The sequence below is a fragment of the Pseudopipra pipra genome, chromosome 2 (genome assembly GCF_036250125.1).
Source record: "Pseudopipra pipra isolate bDixPip1 chromosome 2, bDixPip1.hap1, whole genome shotgun sequence".
In the NCBI taxonomy this organism is placed as follows: Eukaryota; Metazoa; Chordata; class Aves; order Passeriformes; family Pipridae; genus Pseudopipra; species Pseudopipra pipra.
In genome coordinates, this window is record NC_087550.1 from 56,265,368 (window position 1) to 56,284,043 (window position 18,676).

General features: G+C 38.0%; 1 long non-coding RNA gene across 2 annotated transcripts in view; it reads right to left on the minus strand.

Moving 5' to 3' along the window:
• Positions 1-863: 863 nt before the first annotated feature.
• LOC135409694 (uncharacterized) overlaps positions 864-18,676 on the minus strand; it is a 40,751-nt gene continuing 22,938 nt past the window's right edge. The window contains exons 5-7 of one of the 2 annotated variants that reach the window (XR_010428315.1): positions 5,262-5,349; positions 3,494-3,621; positions 864-1,618 (exon numbers count right to left, since the gene is read on the minus strand). This is a non-coding gene — a long non-coding RNA (uncharacterized LOC135409694). The remainder of the gene's footprint in view (positions 1,619-3,493; positions 3,622-5,261; positions 5,350-18,676) is intronic. The other variant, XR_010428316.1, reaches the window with a different exon arrangement.

Consider the following 18,676-nt stretch of genomic DNA (forward strand, 5'->3'; position numbering starts at 1 on the left):
ATCACCATGACAGTCTTTTTGTATGGTGTCTTACCTCCAGTGAATATTGGATGGATTAATTTTAAATGGGTACAATTTCTGCAGAGAGATATTAGTATATGATGTTATTGGCTTAAAAATACTTTTTACTGACTTCCCACTGGGAATTTCTCCCTTTTTTTTTTCATTAATGAGGTGCTTCCCTATAATTTTATTTTATTTGAGAGCTGTTCTGTAGAACTGTAGAAAACTGAATCTTATAAGACTGCAGCCTTCATAGATCTTTGCTTTCAGGCTTCAAAACTAATATTCAGCATTTTAAGAGGTAAGTAGCACTGACTGGCATACACATGGATGCCGTTGCTTCTGATGGGAGAATATCATTGCCAGTTGTATGAGGTTGATTTGCAAAAGCTGTCATTAGTAACAGCATCTTATTTTTCTGTCCAAAATTAGCTGACAAACATCCTGCTTATGGAATTTAAGACATGAATAGTGCTGGCTTCTGAGGGAAGGAGCTGGCATTTGCTATACACACATAGACACTTTCCTACTTGTCTCTGCCAGTACACCATAATCTTGATTAGTGATACAGCCTGATATTCCAATCCTTCATGTCTCCTGAGCCCAGATTTCCAGCCATGCAAAACTGTGCCATATTTGGAGGTTCAGTGGTGTGTGACAAACAACTCATTTGAGACTAAAAGCAGTATTTGAATTTGGATCTTCTGAGGTAAAAGGCTAGTTCCCTTAGAATTTATGTTATCTAGCTCATTCATGACAAAGATTTTCTGCACCAGAAACACCTTGACAGGTGTTAGTACAAGACACCATAGTCACAATTAACAGAACAGCTTTATTAAATTTGACATTGATATGTATATTAATAATCCTTGGACTGGCATAAGAAAATCAGTCAGCTATATTTAATGGCTTACTTATATACATGCATATTTGTGTTTGGTGTCTCGCACCTACAGTCAATTTTCCTTGTCTAATGCCTTCTGTCACATTGGTATTGTAAAGCAGATGTTTATTATAAATTATACTTCTTTAATATATGAGTAGATAAAGATGCAAAGTGAGTTTATGACTTTCCAAGATTGTGTCTAACAAATTAAACTACATATTAGCATCAATGTTACAGATTCATTTACACATAAGATTACCTGAAGTGCAATATTGCATGACTGAATACTAAAACTCTTAGAGAAAAAAAAAGTATTTAGAAACAGTTGAAGTACTGAAATATATCAAGTCTAAAGGAGACGAAAGACTCTACAAACTTCCCTGTCATATTCAGTTCTTCTTCCCACTAATACTCTTGCTATCAACCTCTGCTGCTGTTACAAAACTTTACAAACTTAAAAAATAGTGCTCAAAAACTGTGATCTTTTAAGCAGTAATCTTTTACAAAATACTACATACTTCTTGTTATTTGCAAAATAAGAAAAAGTGTAACATGAATAAATCTGAAAAAGACAAGTTTTCATATGTGCCTTTTTCCGTAATTGCATGAAAAAAGTAGTCTTCGCTACTGACAGAGTGAAAATTTTCTGCATTATTTCTTTTCTTAATATTCTTTTTTTCTTTATTCGGCATTATTTTGCACTCTCCATTGTTTGATTTCCTTTCTATTCTGAAAAAAAGAAAATGTTTCAAATTGTTGAGTTTGTATGATATGGTAATTTGAAAATTAAAAAATCCCCTATAGTAATTGTAATTCATTGTCATGATATGATTTAATCTATAAATCTGTTAATTGCACTTTAACCCCCTTGCTGAATTGATGGCTTTGAGTCCAGCTATAGCAGTATTGTAATTAAGTTTAACCCCTTTTCTTTCCTCCAGAATTAATGCTTGCAAGTAACTTAATATGTGTGAAAACAAATAGAATTATTTAGAAGGTGTTAGAAGGAAATGGAACCAAAACAGGAAAAAGAATATTCACAGTAATTTCAGAAATAAAGAATAATATGAAGATGTTTTTAGAAAATGGTTTCACTTTTTTTCATTAGGAAAAGAGTAACATTCCTTGAGTTCATATATTTTGAAACCTATGAGGACACTAACAGATGTATCACAGATGGGGTGTTGAGCTGGGTGACCTTTCAGTCTCAAATTAAGGGGAAAAGACTACGTGCTTCTTCTGACCCATTTAATGAAGATGAACTTAAATATTTGAGTTCTTTTTGAGTCGCTGCTTGACTTTATAACTTTTTTAACTTTAAATTTGTTATTTCTTGGCTTTTAAATTCTAGGCTACATTACATATTGGGGATTCTGGTATTACTGCATATCCTTAGTCTTTCTAGCTCTTTTTCTTCCTTGGTCTTGTTTTCTTTTCGGCTGGGATTTATATAACAAAATACGTAAGATATAAGATATCTACAGTGAAGGTGTACAATGTAGATGTCCATGTCTGAACTCCTATGACTCACCCTAGAGAAAGTAGGACACTACTGGAGCACAGTTTATCTCATCCTAATGTAAACATTTAAAACTGGTCAGAAAAACACTTAAAAAATGCCTATTCCTCTCTATTGACTGTAAAAAGTGAAAAGGATGAATAATAAAAAGGTATATGCCTAATAGCAGAAGTCTAAAAGTAGTATAGGCATCTAAAAGGAAGTGACATGAAACCCATTTTGTTATCTACTGTCTTATGTAGTATTATTTCCACGAATGGTGCTGATGCAAGCTCAATGTCTACCATAGGGAAGGCTGCTCTTGCCAAGTATCACTTGGCTTTCTAGGAGTTGGATTTTTTAAAGGAGCTGCTGCATTTCCTTTTTGTGTAGGTGCAGGGAGGGATATCAGTATTGTCTAGTGATGAAGGAAGAGAACAAATACAGCTCAGTACATAACTTTTACTCAGGTTTTGAGAGAACAAATGCATTTGAACTGACCAAATTTTGGTGAGAATTTTTTCTTTTTTGCTTTGGCTCTCCACTTGGAAAGAAATAACCATTTTTGTACTAAAACTCAAGTGAGATGGGAACAATTAGGGACAGTAAAGTTGAGCTAGGATTTGTTTTTATTTTTAAGTCTGTTGTCCTTGTTCTCCTTGCAATCCTTTTTTTTTTTTATCAGAGAAGAAGGGTTATAAGTCAACATTTTAAACAGATTTTCTTACCTTCTTAAGCCAATGCTACAGCGAGAAGGTTGGAGGTCTAAGCAATGTTATTTCTGACAGTACCTTTCCATATCTTCATATGCCAGGTTTCTTTTCCAGTCCTAGCAAAAGTGACCTTCTGATCTATTATTTAAGATGCTGTTTCTAAACAGCCCTCTTCTTGTAGCTTAGCTTGGGGCTGTGTTATTTTCATCAGGATTCTTAATGCACAGCAATTGTTCATGATATGTTCAATGTTGGTTATGCCTTCTATTTCCATTAGGGAATGTAAACAGCGTTGTTTCATTTGGGCATAAAGGTGGGAACCTGTGAAATGCCCCAGTGGAACCAGAGAACTGAAACAATAGCAGTCACCAGCAGGACATTTGAAATACTTACCACTGTGGAAGGATTTTCTTGGGTTTTATGTTCCTAGGGATCTGAAACCTTGTGACAGAGAAGCAAAAGCTCAGAGAAAAGAGGAAAGAAACATGCCAGCAAGTAAAGAACACACATGTTTTCAGTATCTGGTAACACAAAGTAGAGAAAAAGCTGGAACAGTTATTTTTGAAGCTAAATGTTACCTACCAAGAGCTTGAAGCAGTTAGCAAGGAAACTGCCTTGTCTGATTCTTGTTGAGCTCAAGGAAACTATGCTGTATGCATTTCATTGTTGTCATAGGCTTACTTGTTCTAAAAATCCAAGTAGAAATTTTCCTTTCCCCTGTCCCGCTGTAAGAGAAGGATGTTGAACGAGGAGGGGAAAGGGGTGATTGACTGTACAAAAGAACTAGCTGGCAGACCTACATTCCCAGCTAATAGCCTTTCTAAAAAACTGCAGGGAGGCGGAGGAGTTTTTTCTCCTCTTCTCCTTGCAAATGGGGGCCACTTCACTTTTTGCCTTAACAGGGGCAAGATGTGTGTTGAAAAAAGCTCTGAGGCCATTTTTGCTCTCAACCTCGTCATCTGTCTGTTCTCCGGCCACGGCTTGCCTGTGGTCTGCTCTGCCAACAGCCGGACCTGCTTGGTTTTCATCGGAGAGTTTGTGCTCGTCAAGGAAAGGGGGGAGTCCTGACTGTAGCCAGCCACAGACAGCGTGAGTTTCGTGGGAAAGAAACCGCCTTTCTTTCCCCTTCTCCCCTTCCCCTCCTCAGTGGGGGGGAGATCTCCATTTTGGCTTCTCCCGCAATCTGGGGGCCCCACATGGCGACTGCCAGAGCCCAACAGCGCCCCCTGCTGACCAACACCGAGCACTGCAGGCTCTGCTCCTCCAGTGATCCAACAGCGCTCCTGCCAACCGCGATTAGAATTGCACTAGAGGACAGAGAAGTATCAAACTGTTTCCTTTTTGAAGGGGACTTTTGGGTACAGGACTATTGGTTAGTTGGTTTTGTGTTCTTTTGCTGGTTTTTTTTTTTTTTTTTTTTTTTTTTTTGTGTTTTTTTTCCAATATACATATATCCTTTAATAAGGGGTTGTTATTTTCTTTTTTTTCCATATTTCCTTGATTGGAGTCTCTTAATTTCGGATTTACAATTGCTGAGAGAGAGGAGTTTGGTCTACCTCACCCTCCTTAGCAAAACATTTTCAGTCTTATTAAACTGAGACAGTTGTAGATAGAGAAAATTGAATCAAACATATCTGAGCAATCAATATGTTCCTATAACTGATCTTCCCTTCCCCAAAACCAGTGTAAAATTATATTAATTGTTCAAGTCAAATAATCTAATAGTACACGGGGGAGTAGAATAGTTGGCATTGCCCTAAGTGAACAGATTAAAACAGTAGTTAACAGCAAATACTGAGTTTTTGCCTCTTTATTCTCTCATTTTACCTCTTGAGAGGCCTGTGGGCTCTGCTGTCATTCCAATGTCTAACCACTCTCTAGCTGCGCTGGTGGCAATACATTATGTGTCGGTCAAAGGGACCCTCCACATATATTTTGGTGCACTAAACATGAGGGATTACATTTCATCATATTTTTTTTCCCTAGCTTTTGTTGACTTTGTTGGATTACCCCGTATTTCTTATCAGCACAAAACTTTGGGATTCTTCTTCATGGTATACCCTGCTGAGGGCAATAGATGCAAACATTTTGAATGTCAAACTCTTCATTATTGAAACACTTGAAAAGCCTCACTAGTAAGAAAGAAAACAGAAACACCTACATCCATTTTACTTATCTGTGTCATCAGTGACAGTGAAGAAAGACAAATATGTTTCCCCTCTATTACTGGCATCATTCAAGTCATAAAGCTTGAAGGAAAGCAAATACAAATAAATATGTGAAACTTATTGAAATATTTAACTATGGCTTTAACCTAAGATGCCAGCTGAATATGAGCCAGCAGTACTCCCAGGAGGCCAAGAATGCCAAAGGCATCCTGGCTTGTATCAGAAATAGTGTGGCCAACAGGACAGCAATTGTCTCTCTGTACTTGGCACTGGTGAGACCACATCTTGAATACTGATGCCTAAAAGACCAAGAAAAAAAACCTCCAGGCCCAATTAGGTAGGAGATAAGATAAGAAAGCAGAAAGCTTTAATGAGCCACCAGGCTCCAGGAATATAATTGTTTCGTGCGTGCTTTCGACTCAGGTGTTACAATTTTATAATGATGTTCATCCAATCTCCATTCGTCCACCCCCCGGTTCTGCCCCGTTCTGCCCCTCGGCACACCCCTTTGGGAATTGAGATGGGGGGAGTTTGGGACCTCTCTTTCATCATCTTCCTCTTCATCAGCACTGTGCAGCCCTTGGAGGCCTTCCAAAGTTCTGGGCCTGAAGGTCTTTGTGCCCATGTTTACATTCTTTGGGGCAGGTGTTAAGGTGCTTTCTGCAAATCTACATTGAAAAGAAGACTAAACAACTAACGGAATTACTGGAATTTTGAGGGAGTGATAGGGAATGGGGAACAGTGTTGGGTAAATGTGTAAACTACTGTGCTAAAGGTTGAGGGATATAATACAGCTACTTTAAAATCTATAAAAATTAAAAAATCAAAAACTCTAAGGCAAAAATGCTATGTCCAGTTTTGAGCCCTTTATTACAAGAAAGACATTGAGGTGCTGGAGTGAGTCCAGAGAAGGGCAATGGATCTAGTGAAGAGTCTAGAGAGTAAGTCCTATGATGAACAGCTGAGGGAGTTGGGGCTGTTTAGCCTGGAGAAAAGGAGACTGAGGGGACACTATCACTCTCTACAACTACCTGAAAGGAGGTGGTAGCCAGACTCTTCTCACAGGTAATAAGTGATAGGATAAGAGGAAATGGCCTCAAGTTAATGCAGGCGAGATTTAGATTGGACATTAGGAAACATTTCTTCACTGAAAGGGATATCAACTGGAACAGGCTGCCCAGGGAATTGCTGCATCATGATCCCTGGAGGTATTTAAAAGATGTGTACATGTGTCACTTAGGGACATGGTTTAGTGGTGGACTTGGCAGCATTAAGTTTATAGTTGAACTTGGTGATCTTCCAACCTAAACAATTATATGATTCTATGTATTGCAATATGATTCAATATTAAACAATGACAGGAAATACTTTGAAACATTCTATTTTTTATGACATCCAGTGTTCCTTGAAGTCTGAAGTAGAATATCTGTGTTATTCCATAGGAGCTAAGATAAATAACCTTTAAAGAATAATAATCTTTAAAAAATATTTCAAAAAGAAAAGTAAGGATTTAATTACTTCCTTTTTTGATCTAAATCCAGAAAATAATTTGACTAAAACTGAGTCACTGAGGAGTACATGTGTGAAAACCCTCATAGATCATCTTCTGTGTAGCATGTGCACAAAACCTGCTTCTATGTTATTAAATTCTTTAATTACTTTGGTTTTTTAGTTTTGGGGGTTTTTTAAATTTTTTATTTATTTATTAGCAGAGCACTGTCTACGAACTATTGGGCAAACTGTTGTCTGCAACATGAAAAAATACAGCTGGTTAATATATCAACTGCACAAATATATGTATTACGAGAAGAAAGAAAGTACTATGAGTGCAGAATTGTTACCACACTTCCCACAGTCTCATTCTCACTTGTTTCTCTGGTATACATGTGTGGTTGGCTGGCAAGTCGTTTGATTACGTTGTGGGAAGTGTCTAAGTTCAAAGTTAGACTTGCCTATCTGTTTTCCCTTTGGAGATTTTTTTCTTCCTTATCAGTCTTTTTCTTGTCTCTACTTTTTATTTTTTTGAAAAAAAAAGTTATAGCTCGCTTTTTCAAACAAATTTTTCATTTCACATTCTGCTTTACATTTCCCCCCAGAGGATTAGAAGATGGCTGAAATAGCTTGAAAATAAAGCCAAATATTAAGCTGAATTTTTGTTGTAGGTTTCTCAACTGAATAAAAACCCCCACCATCCACAGTTCACACAATTCTACTTGAAAGGCTTTTGTAGTGAGTGTAGAGATGCATATGAATAAGCATATAGCACATAACTCATGCAGTAAACATTTAACTTCCTAGATGAAATGCCTATAGCATTTGAGCTAATGTGGCTCATCAAGGTCTTCTGAGATCTTGTGTCATGCTTTTCATTTGCTCCAACTGGGCTCATGAGTTACTTTCCAGTTATTCTGTCATTTCCATCACTTTTTTCTGCATAGCTGCTAGCCAGTGAAACCACTTGTCCCATGGGGATACACATTTATTCTTTTCTTGAAATGTGTCCCATTTTATGTTTCAGCTCTTGAAATCAGCTCTTGAAATTCAGTTTATTTTTACATAAATGTTTTAGGTTGCATTTTTTTTTACTTATTTTGTTGCCTCTTGAGTTCTACACACTAATAGCAAATCAGTTTCTTTTATTTACATGTTTATTCAGGGTTTTCTATTGCAATAGAGGAGTTAGAGGATGCTTAATTTTTTTTACACTGCATAGTTTAAGTACAAACTCTTCAAAGAGAATGTTTCTACTACAGTAGCAAAGCCTGGATTTGTGAGACATGTTTGGAAAAGTGATTCTTGTACCAGCGTGTATTATAGGTAACTGCAGTCTGATGTCTCAGCTGAGCTAATGGGAGCAGGAATAGTTGGTCTATAGCTGAAGAAGGTACAAGACAAAACAGCTTGGAAAATGCAGCATTTTGTTATTGTGAGTCTCACTGTACTGACAGCCAGGGAGATGTGTATTCTGTCTGTCTGTAAAGCCAAACAAGTAAGATGAAAATGCATAATTTTTGTACAGGAATATCACAACAACAACAACAACAACACAACAACAACAACAACAACAACAACAATAATGCAATTAAACTCTTTGCTGGGTAAAATACAGTAAATAAATCACAAATTTAAACTGACTACATTTATTTATGGTATTTTAGCTTTCATAATCTCATCTACTTTTAGTATCATAAAACCTCAATTCTTTTCATAGGATGTTTTAATAGAATTTATTATTGATAATACTTTTAGATAGGAAATGCAACTCCCTTCTAGCTATCAAAACTACCCTCATGAAATCAAGCAACAAATAGGAATAAACCTTTGACTAAAAGTATAACAAAAAAAAAATCTGTTTATTTAATATTTTTATTTTTACTTTTAATATTCTCTGCCTTTCTAACTTGATTTTAATCTACTTTCCAGGAGTGATCTCAGCAACATCACTGTGGTAGAACTTATGCAGATGACTAGGACAGAACTCTGATAACTGGTCCCTCTTCATGCTTAATGACTGGTACTCAGTCTTGATCCTTCTTCCACTGTGACAGCAGAGTCCACTGATTTCAGGAGGTAGTTAGGCTGAGCTGCTAGTGAGCTGTCATATCAGCCACTGATTTATTGTTAATGCTGTACTTTTTCTTTTCTCAGGTACAGCTTAGATTGGATCATCCTAATACGTCCTAGTCTGGATGTGCTAGCTAAAGCCCATTGCAGCACTCACAGAAGCCTTCTGGATGGGAAGGGACCTACAGGTATGTTTGCACTGTGGCTGGTTTGAATGTTTAATTTGTATAGTTGCTTGGATGGCTCATAGTGTGTCTGAGAATCCTTAACTATTTATCCTTACAGCATCTCTGAGAGCTAGGGAATTGCTTTTCTCACTGTTTTACAGCTAGGGAGCTGAAATGCAACCTCACTGGCTTGCCCAAGGTCACATAAGAAATCTGCAGTGCAGAAGAAAGCTGGCTAGAGCCCTAACCACCGTGTGATCCTCCTTCTACCAGATATGAAGCAAGAGTAAGCTAAAACCTGAACGTCAGAGGGAGTTTTTCAGGATGCTTTGACATCATGTTGTATTTCTAACTGTTCTATTAGTTAAAGTTTTTCCTTTACATTTAACCTAGATGTTCTCTGCTGCAGTATAAGCCCATTAGCTCTTGTTCTGTCCTCACTGACTAATGAGAATAATTTGTCCCTATCCTCTTTATAGCAACTCGATGTATTTGTAGCCATGTCATGCCTCACTTCAGTGTTCTTTTCTTTAGTCTGAACATGCCCAGTTCACTTAACCTTTTCCATAGATCTTATTTTCCAAACCTTTTATCCTTTATGTTGTTCTCCTCTGAACTCTTTCCAATTTGTCTGCCTTTTTGAAAAAGTTGTGCCCAAAACTGAATTCAGTAACCTGACTAAATCAGAGGCCTAATCACTGTCAAGAAAACTGCAATCCCCAGCAATCCCAGGAACAATAAATCAGGTAAGGAAGGCAAGAGACTGGCATGGCTTGATAGGGAACTGCAAGTCAAATTAAAGGCAAAGAAGCAAATGCACAGACAGTGAAAACAAGGACAGGTAACCTGGAAAGAGTATAGAGATGAAGTTTAGTTGTGTAGGAATAGGGTGAGGAAGGCCCAGGTGAAGCTGCAAGTGAACCCGGCAAGGGACACAAAGAATAAAAAGAAGGGTTTTTACAGGAATATCAGCCAGAAAAGGAAGGTCAAAGAATGGGTACTCCCCTGATAAACATTGCTGGTGAACTGGTAACAGTAGATGAGAAGACTGAGGTACTCAAAAACTTTTTTTGCCTCAATCTTCAATGGCAGTGTCTCTTCCCACACCTTTCCAGTGGATGGACAGCAGGATGGGGACTGGGAGAGCAAAGTCCTTCCCACTTCAAGTAAAGATCTTGTTCACGACCACCTGAAGAACCTGAACGTACATAAGTCTACATGACCTAATGAAATACATTCAAGAGTCCTGAGGGAATTTGCTGACGTAGTTGCCAAGCCACTCTCTATGACATATGAAAAGTCATGGCAGTCAGGTGAAGCCCCAGGTTGTGGGGGGCGTGTTGTAGGGATGCTAGACGAGGCACCCTGGGAAATGAAGTCTCGAATGTACTCCCACACACATAAGCACTGGGTTACCACATGGTGATTGGTTAAGAGGATCACGTGCTATTTTAAAATGCATATAAAAGGTGTTGTTTGCTTCCAATAAATGGATTTGGTGGTTGAACCCTCAACTAGCCGGGTCTACATGGGTTTATTTATTTATTATATTAATGAAGCCATACCAGGTGACTGGAAAAACAGAAACGTTGTCCCATGTTTAAAAAAAAATAGAAATAAGGACCCCAGGAACTAGTAACCTGTCAGCCTCACCTCTGTGCCTATGAAGATCGTGGAACAGATCCTCCTAGAAGATATGCTAAAGCACATCACACAGGGAGGTGATTCGAGACCTTCACAAAGGGCAGGTCCTGTGGCCTTCCACAATGGAGTGAGTACATCAGTGGACAAGGGAAGGGCTACTGACTTCATTTATTCTGGACTTCTGTAAAGCCTTTGACATGGTCCCTCAGAACATACTTCTCTAAACTGCAGAGAGAGGTGCACTCGATGGGTGTATCGTATGATGGATAAGAAAGTGGTTATCCAGAGTGGTTAACCAGAGTCCGTCATAGACTAGGGTCACATCCAGAGGATAGCAGTCAATGACTCAGAATCCCAATGGACATCAGTGAGAAGTGGTGTCCCTCAGGGATCCATACGGGGAACAGGGTTATGTAATGTCTTCATGAATGTCATAGACAAAGAGCCTGAGTGCAGATTTGCAGATGACATCAAGCTGAGTGATGGGGTTGACACACCTGAAGGATGGGATGCCATCCAGAGGGACCTGGACAAGCTCCAGAAGTGGTCCTTTGGGAATCTCATGAGGTTCAAAAAGGCCAAATGCAAGGTGCTGCACCTGGGTTGGGGTAACCCCCAGCACCAATACAGGCTGGGGGATGAACAGATTGAGAGCAGCTCTGATGAGAAGGACTTGAGGGTGCTAGTAGATGAGAGGCTGGACATAACCCATCAATGTGCACTTGCAGCCGGAAAAACCAATCATCTCCTGAGCTGCATCCAAAGGAGTGTGACCAACAGGTTGAGAGAGGTGATTCTGCCCCTCTACCCCACTGTCATGAGACCCCACCTGGAGTACCGCATCCAGCTCTGGGGTCCCCAGCACAGCAAAGACCTTGACCTGTTGTAGTGAGTCCTGAGTGGGGCCACCAAGGGCCACCAAGCTGGGATTGTTCAGTGTGGAAAAGAGAAGGCTTTGCGGTGACCTAATTGTAGACTTCCAGCACATGAAGGGAGCCTACAAGAGAGATGGAGAGGGACTTCTTACAAGAATGTGTAGTGACAGGAAAAGGGAGAATGTCTTCAAACTGAGAGTAGGTTTTGATTAGATATTAGGAATAAATTCTTTATTGTGAGGGTGGTGAGACACTGGAACAGGTTGTCCAGAGAAGTTGTGGATGCCCCATCCCTAGGAGTGTTCAAGGCCAGGTTGGATGGGGCCATGAGCAACGTGGTCTAGTGGAAGGTGTCCCTGCACTTGGCTGGGGAACTGGAATTAGATGATCTTTGAGGTCCCTTCCAAACCAAGCCATTCTATATTTCTGTAATTCTATGAAAAATAATTACCTTGCTTGTTTTATATGTATGTTTATTATCACAATTCAATACAATATTTGTCTTTGTGACAGTGTGCTGTTGTGAAATTGCATTTAGTTTTTCATTTACAACAAAGTCAATATTTTTCATATAATATTATTCTTGCTAACATGCTATTATTTTCTGTACTGACTGACACTGTAAGTACATTTCCCTTATTCTTCCTATTACTGTTAGTGTTTGCTGTCTCTGACTAATCTGAACTGGAGTAAGTCTTGTCAACTACTGGTGGGTAGGATTCATTGAGATTCGGATGGACTAGAGAGCAAATGTGAGAGGATGGAAGAGAGAAGTTTGGTGGAATTCGTCAAACTACTACTGTTTCAGTAGCATATTACTCAATTGAGATCTCTGCTTTCAAATCCATTGTTATGTTCTCATTTCAAATGTCCTTGCTATAGAGATAACAATTCCTTGGCTTTTTTTTTTTAACATAACCAATTACTCTGAGAAGCTTTGACAAAAATGTTTCTGGGGAATGTTCCCTCTTTTTTTTTTTTTTTTTCCCTGCATGACCAGTAGCAGAACCTTCTGCCAAGACAGTTAGGAATAATGCCAAAGGAACATCAAAATACTGTTGTTTCAGACTGGGGAATTTTTGGTGGAAATCTATAATGAGTCACTGATGGGTTCATTTGTTTATGCCATTCTACAGTGGACTTGTCTTTATTGAATCACATTTTATTTCAACAAAAGTAATCTTTAAAATATGTCAGGGTCATGTACTGTAAATGTTTTTTTTCATACAAAATCTATAAAATATTTCAGAAGATACTCTTTGCCTGTTTTTAATTGCTGTGTTAGTTCAAGTTGTGTTACATGTCTCTATGCTTTTAACCTTTGATTAGTCATTACACAGCTGCCAGTTCTCTGTTTTCTAAACATTTGTGTACTTCTATGGTGTGCCAGTCCTTATCACTCCAACCTTGAAAGTTGCTACATGAATTAATGGTTCCCCCTGGTGACAGTTCATATACAGTGATTTACATTTTTCAGCTTGTAGTCAGATTTTCATTTATTTATTCAAAATATGGAAGATTAGTATTTCAGTTATTAACCTAAATATGAAAGGACAACCTGCCCAATGCTGAATGTAAAAATCTTGAGTCCTGTATCAGCTATTATGAAAAAAATTACTTACTAGATATTAGAAAACTGAGCTCCAAGAGAGCTGCTGAGTCAATGTAAACCAAACCTCTTTGAGTGACTGTTTTTGCTTCCATTGCTCACAAAAGCCCACAGTCTTAGACAGTTTCTAGTCACACTGCAGTTCAGCACAAGGCCCGGTAAGTCAGAGTAGAGGGAGAAATAAGAACTATGAACCAAAACAATCCATATTGCACTTCAGCTGAATTAGCATTCTTTTGTTTGAGGCTGCTGGTTGATGTGAATCTAGGTCAGTACTCATCAAAAGAGAGTAGGTAACTTTATTAATTATATTCTGGTTACTGCATACTGACCTTTAACACTGTAGAAAAAATAGAGAAGCAATGTTTCCTTTGTCTTCAGTTAAAGTTTGCATTGCTATCTCACTCTCTCCAGTAATTACCTTGTGTTTTAGTATTTTGCAAACTGAGCAGTCATTGTGGTTTATTTGTAAAGTTGCATCTGGTGTTAAGGAATAACAGCTAGAGAATTTGCAGAGATCAAGATGATAAGGACACATAAGGCTGATTTAGATAGCATTTTAAGTAATTTATGATGTAAGAAAAGGAAGACCCATAATAGGGCATTGGCTCGGGGCCCCTCACTGGCATTTCACCAGCTTTGCTCTTAGTCCAGTTTATTCCTTTTTATCTTTGTCATTGGCTTAAGGAAAAGTGTGGTAACTTTCAGTTGTCTGGACTAACCAAGGCTGTGGAAAGTAATGTATCACTGTTTAAAGTCTAGCCAAACAACAGTGTATAGTGTCAGAGTCTCTGGATGCTGCAACACAGCCAGTCCAGGGTTTTAACAGGAGGAAACTCAAGGCAAGACACTGTGCCTGTTTCTTCTGTGTGTAATTTACTGTGCAACTTAAACTCTGGACCTGTTTAATGGTCCTAACAGCAGAGTTTCTAGGCCAACAACTAAATCAGCTGCAGTGCTCTGCATTTGCAGACGGCCTTATGATTTACAAAATTTAATAAGCTGCCCCCTTACAATATTTTTTTCAAAGACATAGCTTTTATAACAGTTGCCAAGAAGGCTGTCAAAGGTACAAATACCATTGGTATAATGAAACCTTTATTTTTATTTATTTTTTTTGTGAAAAGCCATATAAACATTTCCAAGTATTATTAATTCATTAACAATGAAAAAATTCTAGAGAGCTCTGCTGGCTGGCCATGGTAATACATTAGTGATTTTTCCAGCGCTGCTTTGTGGCAGTGATATTTCTTGGGTAGCAGTGCGGTAAGCTGCTGGCAGCTGGAGGGCAAGCACAGGGAGGAAGGATTTACACTGTCTCATTTGTAGCCTACTTCTTTTTAAAAGAGTATTGCATGAAGAATAGTTCCCTGTTTCACCCAGATGTGCCTTTCAATGCTAAGTTCCCATTACATTTTTAAGCAAATTATCTTTTTATCCTAGTATTGTGATTTCTATTCAAATCAGCATATGTCCTTTAATTTAAAAGATGGATATAGATCAAACACCCAAGGTGACTTTTAAAGTTGACAGATTTTCTTTATATAGGCTAGTTACCTATCCTTATCTATTGAATATTGCTGTTACAAGGAAGGAAAATAAATGTAAACTGTAATTTCTCACTGGATTTTTGACTTTGGGAAGATAATCACAGAAAATTCCTTAATAACTGCAACATTTTATGCCATCAGATGTAAACTTTACCTGTCATATTTACAGACTCAGTGTCCAACTTCAGAGATCTTTGCCTACTCATTCCTCTTCCATTTATGCTTCTTCCTCTCATTTCTTACCTAACATTTAGGGCATAATTTCCCAAAATTTTCTAGTCAGTACTTTCATTCAGGAACAGACAGTCTGTTAAACAGTATAACTTCTCAGCGTGATACTTACTGAACTCCATATCAAATATTTGCTGCAAGATATATGGAGTAAAAATACTTTGATGCAATTATTCTGCCCTGTTTGGTTGTAATGGAATTAGATTATTTAAGGAGCCTTTGGACAGAATTACTTTCCAGACTGTTTAAATTCAAGAAGTAATTCTCTTCAAATAAGGATGTGACTATTGGCAACGTAATGAAGCAATTTGTTCTTTGAAATTTACATTTAAAAAAAAAAAAGGAAAAAGGAAAATATTTTCCACTGGAAATTATTTGTATTTTGACAAACTCCACATATTCTGTAGTCCTACTTTTCCTGAGCTTACTACTGTTTTTTTTGTTTGTGTTACTCAGTGTAGTTATTGTCCAAGCCTGTGTTGCCTGTATACTACGTATCAGAGAAATGTGAAAAAACTGACGTCTCTGTGATTTTCTCCTAAAATGTAGAAAAATCTGATTGTCCACTTAAACTTGAGAAATTAAACAAAAATACTGTTTGCTTCTCCAACAACTCCAAGACATGAAACTCCCTATGGATGTAACCCAGAGGCACTTGTCTTTTATTGCAGGGTGCTCTTCCTGTTGAGGCTACTTGTATTTTTGTGTCTGCCATTGTTTAAAACTTAATCACTCTTCCTCTTTAAGAAAGTTTTCCTAGTGCAAAAATAATCAGTCATTACATGCCTTTAGATCAGTTTGTTTCCTGTGTTATGTTTCACGTATTCCTTTGTTCCATCCCTTCTCTTCCCCACACCCGCCTCCTTCAGCTTTCCCCATTACATGAATCACTTTCATGTAAATTATTACTACTGTTTTTCACTCAGCCTAACCCTGAGAGAATATTACCCCTATTAGAAATGTACACATTTTACACCGCTATTTGGGAAGAATGGATTAAATGTGGTGATAAATATGAGAAAATAGATATGTTTTTACCACAACCTGCCTGCAGAATCCTCTTTCCATTGCAGATGTATGGCAAAACAAGTTGGAATCAATGGCTTTTTTTCCCACTCTAGTTATGCATTTCAAATGATAAGTAGTATTATTATGATTGTAATTTTTATTGTCATTGTTATTAATATTATTAGGACAAACAACTTTTAATATTTTTTGATGTAATCTGAGCAACAAAGCAAGAGTGTTTTGTTTCTATCACAAAAGAACTCCCTTTTTTGTTGCACTGTTTTACTGTTTAGCATTATAAATCTACAATATACAGCTTTTAAGGTCAAGCAGAAAGGAAGATTTTCTTTTCCAAACATCTGTCAGCAACCACATGGAAGAGAAAACAGTACTAGCATAATTTATCATGCTTTCACTTGGTGAAAAATGTTCCTTGGATGCTAAGTCATGACATGTACTTTAAGTAACGCTTTTCTTGAGTGCTTTATCTTACACTTTGCTTCTCTTACACTAATATTTTTCAGTTTCCTTATTGTTTGAGGCTATGAATATGTCAGACAAGGATCATAAGCATTATTTATTCTTCTGGCATCCAGGCCTCGTGATAAGAGTGAGCAGTTGCTACCCCAATGCAGATGGCAAGAGAACCAGTTCCAGGTTTTGGTGTACCTGGATGTCATTGCTTACTGTGCTGGAACACAACTAACCAGCTATGAAGCAGGAGGTTTGGCAGGCAGAGCGTAGGGTTGACATGTGTCCTTTCCCAGCAGGGGCTGCTGTAGAGCAGCAATAATCACACATCCCCAGGGGATTGGAAAATTGTTTTCAATTCCCTCCTCCTGTCCCCCCCATTTGCATTTAAAGTAAACATATGATGAAGCTGTTGGTTCCTTTGAGTCAGAAAAAGAAAAAAGTCACTGAAGAATATTAAATCTGGGCTGATCCAGTATAAATGCTCTTGGATCCTTCAGTAAAATATGCCTAAGCTGTATTGGAATCATCTCCTTGAGCAGGAAAGACATGCAAATATAAGATATAAAATCATAAAATACTCTTCATTGCAAAACAACCTGTCTGAAAGGAAGCAAAAGTGCTGCAAAGAAAGAAGGCTTTAAGCTTAGTATGAAGACTCTGACACTAACCATAACCTGCATAGTGTACAGGGTTCAAAGCCCTAACCGTGACACCTGGCCAACACAGAGAGGAATCCAGAGATCCAGGGGAAACTGAAAGTGTTATGAAGCTGAATAAAGGTCTGTAAAAGCACAACGTCTATAAGGAGAGACCTCTTTTCAGGCCAGTTTATGGAGCAAAAAAACATGTAGGTCCACTTCCAGGCACAAAGTCCATTTACAGGGTTAGACATCTGCTTTTTCTAACTTTACTGGAAGATATATGTGACTTCTCCCAACTAGCATTGATTAAGAACCCTTTCTTCTCTGATAAGGATTTCATGATTAGGTTACAATATCTGCATTACCCTCTGTAAATTGCATTTGTAAAAGTAAACAACTCCAAAGGGGAATTTACCTTATCCTAAAGGAGGCATTTAGGGCAGATGGGAGGAATTACTTCTGGAGGCCTTTTTTCACCTTTAGCTTTAAAGAAGGAAGGCTAAAGACTTAAATGTTTACATTCTGTATGTTACAATGACATGAATCCCTATCCTCCTGTCTCTTACATGCTGAAACCACCACATCTGCAACATTCTTGCTTATAATGTTATTGTAAATAAGGCATCTGAAAGGATTTTATGGGATCTACAAAAGCCGCTTCTGCTGTCCACTTACACAGCAGGTTTCACATGTAGTAGTTTGGTTACATTGCCAATATTTTGTTTATTGAAAAAAAAAAGATTATATTGCTTCATATTACTACTTGTCTTCTGAAAGAAAATAGTGGATTGTGGTGCCAAAGGGACCCGCCTACTGATATAGAAAGTTGTGAGATATCACCACCATACAAATGGTAGTACAAATGGTACAAGCACAAACTCAAATTAATAAATAAAAAATGGCTCGTGAGGTAAAGAAGGCTTGTATTTTTCTGCTGAGACGTGTTGGTATACTATCTCTGTAAGAAATAGGACTTTCCTTGAACTGATCATAACAAATACATTTATCCTTGAATAAAAAAAAAAGAAGTGGCAAGAAAACTACATTTTCAGAGCTGAGTGAGAACTCTGTACAGAGTGATAAGGTTTGAGCCTCCACTTCTCCAGGCTAAACAAGCCTAGCTCCCTCAGCCAGTCCTTATAGGACTTACCCTCTAGACCCTTTACCAGCTTTGTTGCCCTTCTCTGGACATGCTCCAGCACCTCAATGTCCTTCCTCAATTGAAGTGCCCAAAACTGAACACAGTACTCAAGGTGCAGGCTCACCAGTGCCGAATACAGTGGAACACTTTCATAGTACTGCTTACCATACTATTTGTGATACAGTCCAGGATGCCATTGGCCTTCTTGGCCACCTGGGTACACTGCTGGCTTATGTTCAGCCAGCTGTTGATCAGCACCCCAAGGTCCATTTCTGCTTTATATCCATTCTGTGTATTCTGTGATTTTTTTTTTTCAAGTCCCAGTTCCTTTCTAAAGCACAGCAAAAAGTAACTAGTTGAACATCAGCATTTTTCATAATAACATATTTTAGACTTGTCAATTGTTTATGTTGAGTTCTGTACTCTAATTTAGTTTCCTAGCCATCTACACAAGATTGGAAGCAATGAAAAGCACAAGTTGTATTACTTTTTTTTTTATTATGG